Here is a 15,560-nt window from a genome sequence, read left to right as displayed (position 1 = left end):
TTCTCCTTCCCCCAGAAAGGCCAAAGAATAATATTACAAATAAGTTGGAAAGTGAAATATCTCTCTGAATTACTTAATAAAGAACAGAAGATCATACATTATACTAAACAATTTTGGAACATAAAGACTAGAATTAAGATCATTTAATATACTATAAAAGATTAAAAGGAAACAAAAATAACAGGTAGTTTGAAGGTCGTATTTGTTTGGAAATATACTATCTTAAGGTTTTATTCTAATTTTAATATTACAATTCAAAATGTCTTGGCTCTCCCTGGAAGAGTACTTTGGTGTTTCAGGAACATGTAGTTACACTTAATCCTGGAAAATCTTTGTCCTTTGAGAGTAACGTTATTTTCTTAATGGTCCAGAATATTCAGAGTTAAGTGTTGTGGCTAAGGTTGGTGATAGAGACGAGAAGCAAAATTTGGGTACCAAACTGATGCATAACAAAACTAGAAGGATAAAATTATTTTGTGATTCATAAAATTAAAAATAACCACATACATTAGAATTTTAATACTTAGAGAATCTGCCTTAAATACCTATATATTCTTTATTGCTTCATATTCTTTTGGGTACTCCTAGGATGATACCGGACGCCAAATTTGGCTGCATAGTACTCACTCATCTACTCACTCATTCACTCATTATTTTTCAGTTAGATGTTTCCCTTTCAGTCTTACACTGTAGATTTTTCACCCCCTTGGCTGAAAGCTTAAGAGGACCTGACCACTTGTGCTTTCTATGCCTAATTTGGGATGGGAAGAAGTTGCTTCTCTGTCCTCTGTTCCATTGCTTTGCTGAAATGTAAGCTTTTCTGCATTTAGTTTGATCGTGTATTTTTTTAAAATGAGAGGCCTTTACCTTTTTCGTCTATAATTACTTATAAAATTAAATGAGAGTTTACTTTTAACAGGTTTAATATTAAGACGGAGTTTATCTTACCCTAGAATCTTATTCTAAACAAGATATAAGTCTGTCTCACTCCTTTGTAATATTTCCCAGCTAATCAAAATAGCTCTTATATAAGAAATCTTATTATCATTATATATATAGTTACTTGTATTGATTGCTTTATTGATGTACACAAATATTTCTGAAAGACAAACTACTATGGGTAAAATGAACTGTTTGTGGTGGGAGGAGGGATAACTACTTAGCAGGCATCATTTGAATTTTTTATGTGCATGTTGTAGTGTTTTACTCAAAAGGAAAGTAATCCATGAATGTGAACTAGTTACTAACTCAGTGGCCTCGTAAATAGGAGATTTTCTGTTTCTGCCTATTTGATATTCTTGTTTTAAACCAGGAACAAAATTGTTTCTTGCTATCTCAGATATTTTAGAAATTGTGTTCTTAGGAGCAGTATTGACATATTCAAAATGTTAGAACAACATTTTTAAAGCTAGTATTTTAAAAATTGTTAATTTAGTAGTAAAATATGAAAATTATATGACCCTTTAAGTAGAAGGGTTTTTTGGGACTGTTCATTGAATAATGATTTCCAATCTAGGGTCTTAAGTACCTAGAGTCCTTCAAGGTAGTACCTGGATGGAAAAGTACAGCTAAAAGATAGAACTAAGAAATCTTGCTTTTATACACACAGTAGCTCGAAGGCTAACTGGAATGTTGAGTGTGTGCACACCAATTTTTTCAAGGCATTCTGTGTCTAAAGGTATATACATGTCAATAAAACTATGGCAGGACGTGAGAAGTATGTAGCATGGGTATGAGATAAAGCATTTCCAGGTGGCATCTACAAAAAAACCTGTTAACAATATGCACAAAACCGTTTGCTCCAGCAATGATTGCAGTATGTGGGAATGAGGTGCTTTCATTGAGTGTAAGTCAGATAAACTGAAATCAGAGGCAGTTAAAATATCACATTCTGCATGGTAGTTCATCACTGTATTAGGGTTTTCCAGAGAAAGAGCCAGTGTGTGTGTGTGTGTCTGTGTGTACAGAGATTTACTTTGCAGAATTCACTTATACAATTAGGGAGTCTAAAAGCTGCAGTTCCAATGTGAAGGCCATCAGGAGGACACCTGGTGAAGAGCCGATGTTGCAGTTTGACGCTCCGAAAGCCGTCTGCTGGCAAAGTTCCCTCTTGCTGGGGTGGTGTCAGTCCTTTGTCCTATTCAGGCCTTCAATGAATTGGATGAGGCCTACCTACATTATGAAGAACAATCTTCCTTACTCAAAGTCCACTAATATCAGTGTTAATCTCATCCAAAAACACCCTTGCAGAAATACACAAAATGTTTGACCATATACCTGGGCAGCATGGCCCGGCCAAGTTGACACACACAATTAACCATCTCAATCATGACCTTTAAAAAAAAAAAAAAAAAAAAAATCATGAACAAAACAGATGAATGGGTATATAATGTGAACCACCACCTTTGCATTCTTTAGGTCTTTGGTACCACTAATTTCTGTAATTCTAAGATTCGTTACTGCACGTGACTTACTGTCTTGGGTAAAATTGTAAGGGACATTCTCAGGGGCTTCCACTCTGCTTGCTACCATAATGTTCCTTACCCCACAGCTTTGGGAACCAATGTGGGAGTGCCGCTAGTTAAGTCTATCACTCCTGTGAATGTATTTATGAAATTTCCATGTTCTGAGGGAAATAATTGCTAGATGGATCTGTAGAGATATCAGAAACATTGTATGATGGACTTGGAATAAACATAATTTATCCCCTGGGTTCCATAAGCCCTCACTCTAATATGATAGTATTTCAAGTATTTTATTTCCAGTGTTAGATCTTAATTCAAACAGTCTGAATTCTGTGTATTCTCTTTTTCCCAGTAAACGTTTAGTCTGGCAAATGGCCCTGGAACTCTTCGGGGAATATATGTATATACATTTTAAGAATATGTATGTACAGTGATGTTGCAGAGAACCTCAACAGGAGCCAGGCTTCCATTCAGTCAATGGACTCACAAGTCTATGAACTGACTTGGTTGTAGAAAATGGGCGAGGGACAGCAATTTTCCACTGCAGTGACTTGTGTCAGGTTTCTGCTCACAATTTTTTTTCCATTTTTATAATTGAACAATACCCTAGTCAGTTACATATAAATCCTGTCACAAGGAGCACCATGGTCTACTAGTTGTTGCCAGAAATGCCTGTGGAGCAAGGTACCATGATAGCCAATGTAGTGTTGCTACGCATGGTAGTATTTTACTTCGACTTTGCTTCTGATGCTTACCTGGCTTCTGTACTGCAGTCCCATTATCCTCCTTGATACCCTGGAACCCACTAAACTCCCACCTTCCACCTGTACTACAGAACGTAGCCACGTTTTGAGCCTTTCCTTGTTACTCTTTGCCTTTTCACCAATGTACTGTGTCACTGCTTTAATAGCTCTGGGTCCTCTGGGCTCCCCAAGGGACACAAATGAGGTGGTGAGTTCTCCAACCTAATAAACCTGTTCTAACTTTCCTATCATCCCAAACCTATGAACTTCATCAATGCCTTACCAAAAAACGTCCTAACACCTCTACTTCATTTGCTGCTAGGCCATGATGGTGTGCAGGTTTCAAGGAATTGTCCCAACACACACATTTGGGCCAGGTGTTCCTGCCTGAACATTGAATTCACATGATGAGTAGGTTCGGTGAGTCAAATTCTCCGCTTATCCAGCAGTAGGTTGCCTCCCCCTCGACTCTGGACTAATGAACTGAATAGACTCCCACAGATTTAACCTTGGCTCCTGCCCTAGTATATTAGCTAGGTACTGCAGTCCTTGGGTGTATAAACTATTTTCTCCCAAAGCAGAGATTGCACTTCTCCATTCAGATTGTGCTGAGACCTCACCCTTGTGATTAGCCTGAAGGCAAGGAAGGGTTGTAGCCTGGGATCTTGAGGAGAATAACATCTTATTTTTCTTTTTTTTGCGGTACGCGGGCCTCTCACTGTTGTGGCCTCTCTTGCTGCGGAGCAAGGCTCTGGAGGCACAGGCTCAGCGGCCATGGCTCACGGGCCCAGCCGCTCCGCGCATGTGGGATCTTCGCGGACCGGGGCATGAACCCGTGTCCCCTGCATCAGCAGGCGGACTCTCAACCACTGTGCCACCAGGGAAGCCCTAACATTATCTTTTGAAATATCTAATTTTAAGTAATATCCTTATAAATTGCCCAGGCAAGGGGAGTTGTGACTTTTCTCAGTGACCAAGGGCACTGCTTTTACTGACCCAGAGAATTCAAAGGAATTCAGGAGTTCAAAATTTGCAGGCTCATCTACTCAAAAGTCCCCTCATAGGACTTCCTTTCCCACACTGTTTAAGGGCCATGACTTTGCTACAGGTCTCCCCACACTTGGTTTCCTGTGCATTTCTTCCACCTTTGCAATTAAATCTTAGGTCTGATTTTTCAGAGCCGTCTGCCTTTCAACTCAAGGAGATGAGACTATCTTCAAAATCTTTAGTAGAGGACCTTGGACTTTTATGGCTTGATTTGGGTTAGAGTTGGATATCCTGAGCCTATTCCTTTTATCTGAATGAAGGCTTCTAATTCATTTAACAGAAGCCGGATCTCTCCACAATTATCATTGTCCCTGTACTATTAGAGGGCTACAAATAGCTAGTATTTAACCTTTATCCTACATTTGATCCTAATTAACCACAGGTTAAAAAAAAAGCCTTAGTGCTTGCATTGTGTTTGCGTGTCATGGATTATCCCCACCCTAAACACAACCAGAAATGGCATCTGTTACTTTCAGACCAATGACTAATCCAGCCCCCAGATCCTTCTTCAGAGTATGTCCAGTGTCCTGCATGTTTCCCACTGTCTTTAACCCAATTTGTCCAGAAGTCAGAACAAATAATTGTCCTACTAGTGTTATGAGGGACACTCCCAGGTAAGAAAAATAAAGGACAAATGAAATGAGGAAAGGAAATATAGGGGAAGATAATTTTAAAAACCTACATATCCTGTGAAGGATGGGAAGCTCTGGTGTGGAGAATGCTGGGCTTTAGTTTCAATCTTAAAAACCTTTTAAAACGTTTAGAAATACCTACTACTTAAAGTATAAAGAATCGGGAACTCAAATATTCATTAATGAAAACATTTTGTGATTGAAGATTTTACAAAGATCCTAGAGGGGAAAATGAAATACATCAAAAAATCATTGATGCTATCTTTTTGCCCTTCTGTTTGAACTTTATGTAACTTAGAATTTTTCTAAACATCTTGTTTTCTTGTATTGGTTACCCTTCACCCTACCGCAGGAATCTTATACCCACCATCCTGCCATTGTATCAGTTACAGTGCACTTTAATATTATTATTTTTCTCACTGCTCTTGAATATTCTTTTATTTATACAGTGTAACTGTACTACTAGATGTTTTAATTTCATTTCAAATAGCTTTTACACTTTGACTGTCATCTTGTTTTTTGCAGTTATCCTCTCATTGTCATAAAATCTCTTCAATCCTCTCTTCCTTTGCTCCTACTCAGAGCATGTCTTACATGGCACTGTCAATTTTGGTGGGAGTGTTAGGCTGACGATATCGTCCTCTCTCTTTTGTAACAATGGTTCTGAGTCACTGCCATTGGATCACAGAAGTTTCTTGGGCACACTTTTTAAAATGTTTGGCTAAGTACTGCATATTTATCCTTAAAATTATACCTTTGTAAGAAATAAATGTAGCAGACTAGTGGGTCATCAAGTAAACAAATGAATCTCTAAAGAGAAGCTGGAAGTGCATGGCTATTTGACTTTTAACTTCTCTCTAAATTTTGCTTTTTCTTGCCTTTAACTTAGACATTTTTCACGTTTTCTTCAGCCATTTTATCACTAAGCACTCAAAATAACTTACTGTTTTCCAGGCATGATATTAGGTCCCGGAGATGGAGTGGGTTGAGGGCAGATAGGAGGAGAAAAGAGTGGCAGCAATAAGGGATGCATATCTCTTCTTGAAATATTCTTATTTCATGAGCAAGGACAGCCCTGTTTAAAAACAAAACAAAACAAACAAAACAGTGATAATTGTGCTGATAGAAAATGACAGTGCAGCTAAGTACAGTAAAGGGAACAACTACCTGTACTCTGAGGGGAATAGTCTCATCTTCATAAAGTTGACTTTGAAATAGGGTCTTGTGCAATGAGGACCACAAAAGGCAAACAACTAATAGGATCATCAACAGACATCCTGGCGATTCTTCATGCTCTGAATTTTCATTTTTGCCTTCTCTCTGTTCCCCTAATAAAGTCAAGGGGAAAAAAAAGTGATACTTTGCAAGCAGGATATTCCTTCAACAAGGAGACTATAGCTTCCTTCCAGACTAATGAAGTTCCTGAATAGTCGTCTTCCTCTATTGCCACCTTTCTTGATTTTTTCGCTGTAGAGATAGAGTTATTCGCTCTCAGGGATGGCCAATTTAATAAAATAAACTCGATAGGCACATTACTCAGATCTTTATGTGCAAAAAGTATTTGCCTAGCTTCACAATGTTATGTGAAGAAAAGGTCTCTTCTTAGAAGATAAGTTTAGTCTTGAGAACCAAGAATGAGGATGAAAATCGAACTTGGCCTTTCACTGCTTACATGCCACAGTTTTAATTTTATTGTCATCCTGAGAGCCCATGTTAAATATAACTAGCAAAGGATTTTGACACCTAAGTTTAATATAGTATTCCAAGGTGCATTGTTGAAAGCTAAATGAGGAATTGGTATAATCAAACTGCTCACCATATTGAATAAACTTCTTCTATATGTAGAATTACATGATAAAGGGAAATAATTCTTTAGCTCAACCAAGTAATTTTTTTTATAAAAGATGATTTTTTTTTGTGGTATTTTTAGGCTCTTGGGCTAATCTCCTTTTATATTTTCAGACATTTTCTGGTTTTCATAAGCAAATAGAACTCTGCATGGCTTCCAAATTCAGGATTTTCATGCATATAATCATTATTCATTCTGTCATTTACATTATAAAAAAGAATGAGTCAGCACATATTCATAGTTTTGCTTCACAGACCATTTTGCTTCAATTAAAACATTTTATGTTATGGGGGACTCGTATGAGTTTTTACTTCTAATTTTATTGTGCAAATATCTTTGTTTCCAGGCATGAATTGGGAAAAACAACATAGGTAGCTTTAGAGCTTAGATGTCTGTCAAGACATTAAGGGATTTATGTGAGAAACTTTTCAGCCTTCGTGCTGACCAAATTGTACTCCAGGAAGCTAAAATCTATGGGGGAAGTTTGGGGGTGCAGTAGTTTGGAGACGTGCAATTGAAAAAAAAAAATGTGTTTCCCTTCTGTAGTAAGAGTACGCATCAGGAAGAGCCAGGTGAAAGGTCAGAGCAAGCCCCAGGAGTGCATCCCTTTGGGAGTTGGTAAGCAGCTATTGAACCCTGCACTTTTTCTGTAAGTTTATTTTTGCAGCTAGTTTGAAGAGTGAATTTTTCTTAAAAAATTAATTCCACACAATTTAATTGACATCCTACATGCCACTCAGTAATGTACATCTTTCAGCCATACACTGACTTTGTACATCCCTCAGTTCTACTTGCCAAGTTGTAATACATGTAATTGTCCATGAATTCATCTCTTTCATTCATTTTAAATAGGCATGTGTTGAGTACTGCCCATCTACTTAGCTGTTTTGCCGAGTGCTACGTATTATCAAAATGAGTAAGGGTCTTCCCTGCTGGCGCAGTGGTTGAGAGTCCGCCTGCCAATGCAGGGGACACGGGTTCGTGTCCCGGTCTGGGAAGATCCGACATGCCGTGGAGTGGCTGGGTCCGTGAGCCGTGGCCGCTGAGCCTTCGCGTCGTCCAGAGCCTATGCTCTGCAACGGGAGAGGCCACAACAGGGAGAGGCCCGCGTACCGAAAAAAAAAAAAAAAAAAGAGTAAGGACTTGCTTTGAAATTGCCTACAGCCTAGTGAGGAAGATGAGCACATAGTCAAATTATTTTAGAAGTAAGGTACAAAACGGTGATTTTTGCTTGTGGGGCAAATCTAAGTACTTTTCTAGAAGCAATATTCAGCTTGTGAAGGGGAAACATGGGAGAGAGGGAAAGGATCCAAAAGGCTTCTCAGGCTTCGATACATAGTAGTTCTATTGTCATTCAGTTTATATTGTTTTTAAATTAAACTGATATTTCTTGTCTAGTTATTTACATTTTAAAAAAATCAGACATAAATGTTGGTTTGTGTGTTATCCTCTTATTACTGGCTTTCAACTTATTTCCATTGTATTGAGGGAACATAATTTGTAGGATTTCTATGTCTTAACTTACTAAGGCTTGCTTTTTGAGGTAAATCTGGTCTGCATTAACTTGTACATGAAAATAGTGTACATGCTCTTCAATATCTCCCCTCTGCACTTGTCTTTATTCCTCACTATTCTAACATCCTCCTCACCATTTCACTAAGATTCATTTTATCACGGTTACCCATGATCTCTATGCTGTAAATAAAATGACAGTCCCCAGGGACTTTCCTGGTGGCGCAGTGGTTGAGAGTCCGCCTGCCGATTCAGGGGACACGGGTTCGTGCCCCGGTCCGGGAAGATCCCACATGCCGCGGAGCGGCTGGGCCCGTGAGCCATGGCCGCTGAGCCCGAGCTCCGCAACGGGAGAGGCCACAGCAGTGAGAGGCCCGCATAATGCAAAAAAAAAAAAAAAAACAAAAAAAATAAACACAATCCCCAGCCTTCATCTCACATGACTTATCAGCTAGAGTTGACACAGTTGAACATTCTCTGCTATTTTAACCAGTTTCCACTCCGCTTCTGGAACACCACTCTCTAACTTCCCTGCATACCTCACTAGCCACTTCATTCTTTGCTGGTTTCTCTTCACTCTTTGAATCTCTAATAAAAGTTGAAGTACCCAAGGCTTCAGTCCTTGGACCTCTTTCTTTCCAAACCATACTCACTCCTTATCTCGGGGCTTTTTAGTAACATCTGTGTTCTAATTACTTAGAAATCTACATTTCTAGGCACTGCCCCCCCCCCCCCCCACACCAATCTCAGGTACGTTTACCTAGCTCTCTATTTGATATCTTCATTTAAATGCCTAATGGGCATTTGGAAATGACCAATTTTACAATGGATCCCTTTAATTCTCTCTAAGCTTTGCTTCAAGTAGATACCAACATTGTTTTCCCTATTGTGATCAGATCTGAAACCATGGGATTGTTCAATGTGGGATATTAGATGAAGCACCTGTTGGCAAATCCCATCTTTTCTGTCTTCAGATACATCCATATTCTAACCATTCCTTGCCGCCTCTACTGTTTCTGCTCGCGTTCAAGCCACGTTCATCTCTTTTCTAGATTGCTGCAGTAGTCTTGCTTCCCTGCTTCTGACTTTATTCCCTTACATTCTCTTCTCAAAATCCAGCCAGATGCATCCTGTTCGGTTTCTACTCGGAGTCCTCCATTGGTTTGCCATCTCATTTGGAGATGTATCTCTAATGCCTGTGATAACCTACTCAGTTTTAGATAATGTCTCTTCATTACTCTCCGACTTCCTCTTCTCTTCTGTCTCAATCTGTTCCTAACAAATTGGATCTCGTGCTGGCTTTTATTTTATTTTTGGCTGCGCTCGTTGCTGCACGTGCGTGGGCTTTCTCTAGTTGCGGCGAGCAGGGGCTACTCTTCATTGTGGTGTGCGGGCTCCTCATTGTGGTGGCTTCTCTTGTTACAGAGCACGGGCTCTAGGTAGTTGTGGCTCGCGGGCTCTGGAGCGCAGGCTCAGTAGTTGTGGCACATGGACTTAGTTGCTCTGTGGCATGTGGGATCTCCCCGAACCAGGGATTGAACTGGTGTCCCCTGCATTGTCAGGCAGATTCTTAACCACTGTGCCACCAGGGAAGTCCTCATGCTGTTTTTTAAACAATCTAATCTCGGACACTTTGTCCTTCATGTTTCCTGTGCCTAGAATGCTTTCTCCCAGTTATCCACAACGCTGATGCCCTCATTTCCATCAGGTCTTTACTCAAATTTTGACTTTGTAAGAATTTGCCTGACTCTTATCTATGAAATTGCATATACTTCAATTTTATACAAAGTTACTGATTAAAAATTTTCCAATTAAAAAAATTGCAACTTTCCTCCCAGACATTGCTTATAGACTTTTGATTGTTTTTGGCCTTAGCATTAATTGCTATGTTATTTACGATGTATCTTATTAAATTTGCCTTCTGTACTAATTTAATCTTCATATGAAAAAACAATTTTTTTAACTGCTATATTCTAAGCACCAAAATTAGTGCTAGCTTATGGTAGACACTGACTAAATACTTGTAAGAATTAATGCTTTATTTGATTTGATACCTAGCTGCACACACTGAAACAAAGGAGTATGCAGGAAGTTTATGGGGAGTGTTCTGGGGATCAACACCTGTCAGAGAAAGGGGAAGAAAGTAGGGGTAGGCAAGCAAAATGGGCTTCACTGCGATCTCCACAAAAGCCTCAGCCAGCAACCCAGGGAGCTGTCCTGCCTTGTAACTACAGACCAGACCTTTACGCTTGGCATCCACTAATCATGGGGTGCAAGGCTGACCTTGAGGGAAGCCTTGGTGACACAGCACAACCAGCTTAGGCCAGTTTCAAAGTGGGATAAGAACTGGGGCTGACGTTTGACAGCATTCCTAGCAGCTGGGTGGAAAGGTCTGTTCATTCTCAAAGGGCATCCTTCTCGTGTGTACTGCTACACCTACCAAGTAGGCTGTGGCCTTCAGGCTGCCTCCGTGTCCTAGGAGGCCCTTCCTCCTGGGGACTGCACAGTTCCTGTCCCTCCTTCAAGTTAGCACTCAGATGCTACTGTCTCAAAGAGGCCAACCCTCTCTCTTTCTAGTTCAAGTTGAAACAGCCCCCTCCCCCATATACTCTCACAGACCCATGCCTTTTAATATGGTGTATTTGCTTAATTTCGTGTTTTCTGTTTCCTCCAACTAGAAGACATGCTCCAAGAAGACAGATTTTTTGTCTACTTTCTTTACTGAAAAATTCACAAGCGCTTAGGACACTGCATGTAGTATTCCAAATACTTGTGGAATGAATGAATGAAATGAAATGAATTTCAGGTTTCTGACTAAGCTGGCTTTGATATTTTTAGTACTAGAACTTCTACAGAGTGATTGATAGTCCTTTGGATTTCACTGATAGAGATGGAAGGCTGAAGCAGAGCCTGACTGCCCATACAAGCCTGCACTGCAGCTCACTGAGAATGTACTCCAGGACATTTAAAAGCAACTAGGGGAAAAAGAAAATACAAAAAAGCAAAAGAAATGAACCCTGCCTATTAGGACACCCACCAGTTTGTTGAAAGCACAAATTTGGTTCCTTAAAGGCTGACTTAGCTCTAAAGTCATGGGTGTAGTTTCATATTGTGTTAGGGGTGAAGAGACTTGACCTAGGCTAAGAGGCTAACAGAGTCTGATATCAACCTTCTGCCCCAAAGTTAATGCAGGGAAGATGCGATAAAGCAGGTTGCCACCAGAGGACACTGTGGGACCTCTTTCTGATGTTGAGCTTTCCAGAATGTATAGGATTGCAGGAAGCTGGGCCCAAACGTTTAAAAAAACCTAAACATAGAGGAATATTTTGCTCATGTCATTAATGACTGCTTCATTTTGAAAACACACAGTATAAGAAAGAATGTGTTGAACTGCAGTTGGAATGATAAAAATGGTGAAGACTGATAGAAATTTCACAAAGATAACAGGAGATATTGTGTATCTAAAAGATACTAAACCCACTCATAATTTTTAAGACTGCTGGTGAGAGCGTAAATTTGTTTGATTCTCAAGGAGGGTCATTTGTCAATCTATTTGAAAGTTACAAATGCATTCACCTTTGACCTCCCTCTACATACTTGTAGGAATGTATCCTACAGATGGGGGGACCTATGAGATACTTACTCACTTATACTAAGTCATTTACTGTAGCCTCTTAAAAACAGTGAAAGTTTTGAAAAACAAATCTTTGGGGAGTCTGGTTAAAGAACTTACGGTATTTCAGGACAGAAATACATGAAGCTGACTATGATGAAGATACTGTTTATTTGCTGGTATAAAAGACCTCAAAGTTACTTTGGGTGGGAAAAAAAGGCTCAGAGTAGTGGGTAAGGCATACAGTTTTTTTAAGGGGGGGGTGAGGAGTGAGAATACACATACGTAACTGTATTTGCAGGAAGAAATTTAGCAAGGGCACACAGATGCCAGTAAATGTTGTCTTGTTGATGGTGACAAATGGAAAGGGATGGAAGCAAGTGGGAGTGAGACTTTGTCCTTTATACCATTTTGTGAGACTTAGACTGATGCAAATTAATGACCTATTCACAAAGCAGAATATATTTAATTGGAGGGGAAAAGCTTTTGGTTACTCATTGAGAGAATGTTGGCATTTCAACTGGTTGTTTTATTACTCTAAGGCATCAGATACATAGAGGTGTTTGTAGTCGGAGTTAAGTAGTTTTTTGAGTTACTGAATGAATTCAATTAGGACTAGTGCTTCTGGCACACTTGAAATGAATGAGGTGAATTTTCCAGCAAGGCTGTCCCAGGAAAAAGGACAAAGTTGCTTGGATTTTCCTTTGGGATCTCTTCAGTTTTCTTGACTTTCTTAGTCCCCACCATGAGCAGTTGGTTACAGGTTGGTTACAGGTTATGGGCAAAGAAGGAAGGAGTTACTGAACCTTTTCCTTACATTGTAACAGACTTAATCTAGTAATACCTATTGATTTATTCACTTAATATTTATTGAGTATCTACTAAGAATCTGACAATGAACCTCCTTCTGAGGGACAATGAACCTCCTTCTGAGGATACAGATCTGTCAGACCTAAGCTTTTCTTTCCCTCAGGGAGTTCACAGTCAACTAAGAGGACAAGCATGGTCTAATTGCTTTGCGGAGTGATGTGTGTCATGGAGAAACAGGGCATGGTTCCCCTTTCCTGAGAGAGACCAGAGAGAGCCTTCACATCATATTACAGACTTTAAAATCTGAGTAAGAATTTTCTAGGCAACAGGGGTTGGCATGGCGGGTGGGGGGGAGAAAAAATTCTTAAGTAGAAGGGAGAACACTTAGGAAAATCAGACTTAAACACATGGACTGTTGGAACAAGGGCTGAAGACGTCAGCGAGACTGTGTGTGTGTGTGTGTGTTTACATTTTGGGAGGAATTACTGCCACTACTGCTAATGTTAAGTACTTGGTATGTGCTCTAGCTACCCTATGCCGTCTAATCGTAACAAAACTCTGAAGTACATATTATCCCCATTGTACAGATAATGATACTGAGAAATAAAAAAATTAGGTTATTTGTCTAGAGTTATACATGTAGGTAGAGCTATTGTGCTACCTGGGACTCCCAAGGAAAGATCGCTGCTAATCTCCAGGAGGCCTTCTTTGCATGCCTGACTCCTAGGTGACAGTAACTGTTCCGTGTTCTTGTCCCTGCAGGCCTGGGGTGAGAACAACTCACCTTCCCTTGCGGTTTCCTTACATACCACCCACTGTTTTGTAAATAAGTTTTTTATTAAAGTCTCTTCAAATTATCCTAATTTTAAAGTGCCATCTGTTTTCAGTTGGCACCATAGCAACATTTAGGAAGTTATTAATCTAAGTGAGAGCTGATGAAAGTCTATTGTCGCAGTAGTTTAAGACATGAAAGGGATGGGATGGATTCCAGACAGAGAGGAATCTGAATTTTAAGAGGACTTCAAGGAAAGAACAATCATTCTTAAGGTTTGGGTTCTATAAAGGAATCCAAGGAGACCTTTCTTGCATGTTTGCCATTGCACTACCTAGACAGAAACTCTTAATCCAAGTGAATAGCAAGATAGGACAAAACAGGTGGTTGCTAAATTGACCCTTGAAGACAGGGTTTGCATGTATTGAAGTACATGGAGCCACGTTATTCACTCACAGAGGGTGGTGCCAGGTATCAGGTGGTGAGTCAAATAAGCAATTAGTGCCAAGAAGGTATAGCAAGAAGAAAGAGGGAGCCCTGGCAGGTAGATTCACCTGCTCAGCCCTGGTTCTGAGGGTTTGGCTAGGCAGTGAGCAGCAGGAGGAAGGTCAGCAAATAGCAGGAGCCCCATCTTGAGATTAAGTTCAGGGTAAACTCCAGATCCCAGGGAAGGGGTCAAAGGCAAAGCAAGTGCTGGCTGGACAAATGGCAGCACAATTGGCATACTGCTATATCTCTTGGATGTTTCCTTAAACCTCCCGAGTGTGCATTGGACTGGAGTATGGCTGAGAGCACTGGGGAGATTAGGTGGCTCTAACTGTGGGGACTGGAAGGTCCTAACACACCCCATTCACAAAGGCAACTCAGCTCTGAGGTTTTAACGAAGGCTGTAATTTTATCAAGTAGTTGAAAGGTCTATTTTCATCTTGTGTTCCAAAGCAGCAACACCCTGGTGCATTTGAGGAAACATGAGTGTTCTTCGTCAATCTCTCTCAATTTGAAGAGTTTAAAATAGCGCAGGCATCAAACTGATGGAATTGCATTATTAAATTCTGTTTCCTACTGAGATTCCTTTTTGTGGTGGGGAAAAAAAAGGAATTCTGAAACTGAAATATTTTCAACATTAGCTTCTTTCTGGGGTTTAAAAATGTATTTTGACTTACAGTCTCTGAGGACAATGTATAGAAAATGGCTTCCTAAATTAACACATCAATTAAACCAAATGGAGAGTAATAAGTGCACTAAAATAATCTTTTATAAGGAACATTTTATAGGAAATAAAATGTCATGGTCCCTTTGACTCACACAGGTGCTGTATTAATCACTGAGGTGTGAATTATAGAGGTGAAGAGTTTACACTTCTTTGTGTTGAGCATTCTGATAAATGAGAGTCTAATGTGACAGGAAAAGATAACACAATGAATATGTTATTATGCTGAAGGAACATGAACAAAATGTGACTGACGCTGTATTTTGTTCCAGGTGGGAATAAAAAGCAAGCAGTTCCTGGCCCATGATAACTCTAGTTAAGGGTGTCTGACTGATGGCATGTTGGCACCAGCATTGAAGAAAGTGATGGGCTTCAGGTCCAGGTGAGTTCAGTTCTCCAAGACATAGTATGTGCATCTTTCATACTCCTATATACACACAGTTCATAAAGTAACTCCACTGAGCCTTTTAAGATATCGGGCTATGGCATTTCTTTAAAAGATTATAGTAGTTGTAAAATTCTGTAGTGCTTTAAAGTCATTGGATATTCTTTCTTCTTTTTAACTTTAAGTAATAGAACAGGTAGTTAAGGATGGGTTTCTTTCTGAAATGAGGGTCAATGCCTGAAGTATAAGTAGAATAAAAGATAAAACTTCATATAACACTTGGGGGTAAGGAGGGAAGGCTATTTCTATGTGACCTAAGTGGGAACACAGAGTTACATATTAAGCATTTCAAACTGACACATTGGTTCAGACCCTCCTTAATGGCAGGCACCTAAGGGCTGAGTTACCCTTAAGGACCCTGAATTTTGTCACTTGCAGAGTCATGTCATTAGAGCAGGCAGATAATCCAGTAATTCAAAAGAATCTTTGATTTCTGGTTTTCAAGAGATCAAAAGTTAAGGT

At 39.8% G+C, this 15,560-nt stretch overlaps 1 protein-coding gene across 6 annotated transcripts in view; it reads left to right on the top strand.

The window, feature by feature from the left end:
• Positions 1-15,560, top strand: part of PTPRD (protein tyrosine phosphatase receptor type D) — a 2,140,681-nt gene that overhangs the window by 613,203 nt on the left and 1,511,918 nt on the right. For all 6 annotated transcript variants that reach the window (XM_060014745.1, XM_060014746.1, XM_060014743.1 and 3 more), the window contains exon 6: positions 14,926-15,035. The gene's annotated coding sequence lies outside the window, so the exon portion shown is untranslated. The remainder of the gene's footprint in view (positions 1-14,925; positions 15,036-15,560) is intronic.

The sequence above is a fragment of the Delphinus delphis genome, chromosome 6, assembly GCF_949987515.2.
Source record: "Delphinus delphis chromosome 6, mDelDel1.2, whole genome shotgun sequence".
NCBI lineage: Eukaryota > Metazoa > Chordata > Mammalia > Artiodactyla > Delphinidae > Delphinus > Delphinus delphis.
This window is presented reverse-complemented; position numbering and strand designations above follow the sequence as displayed.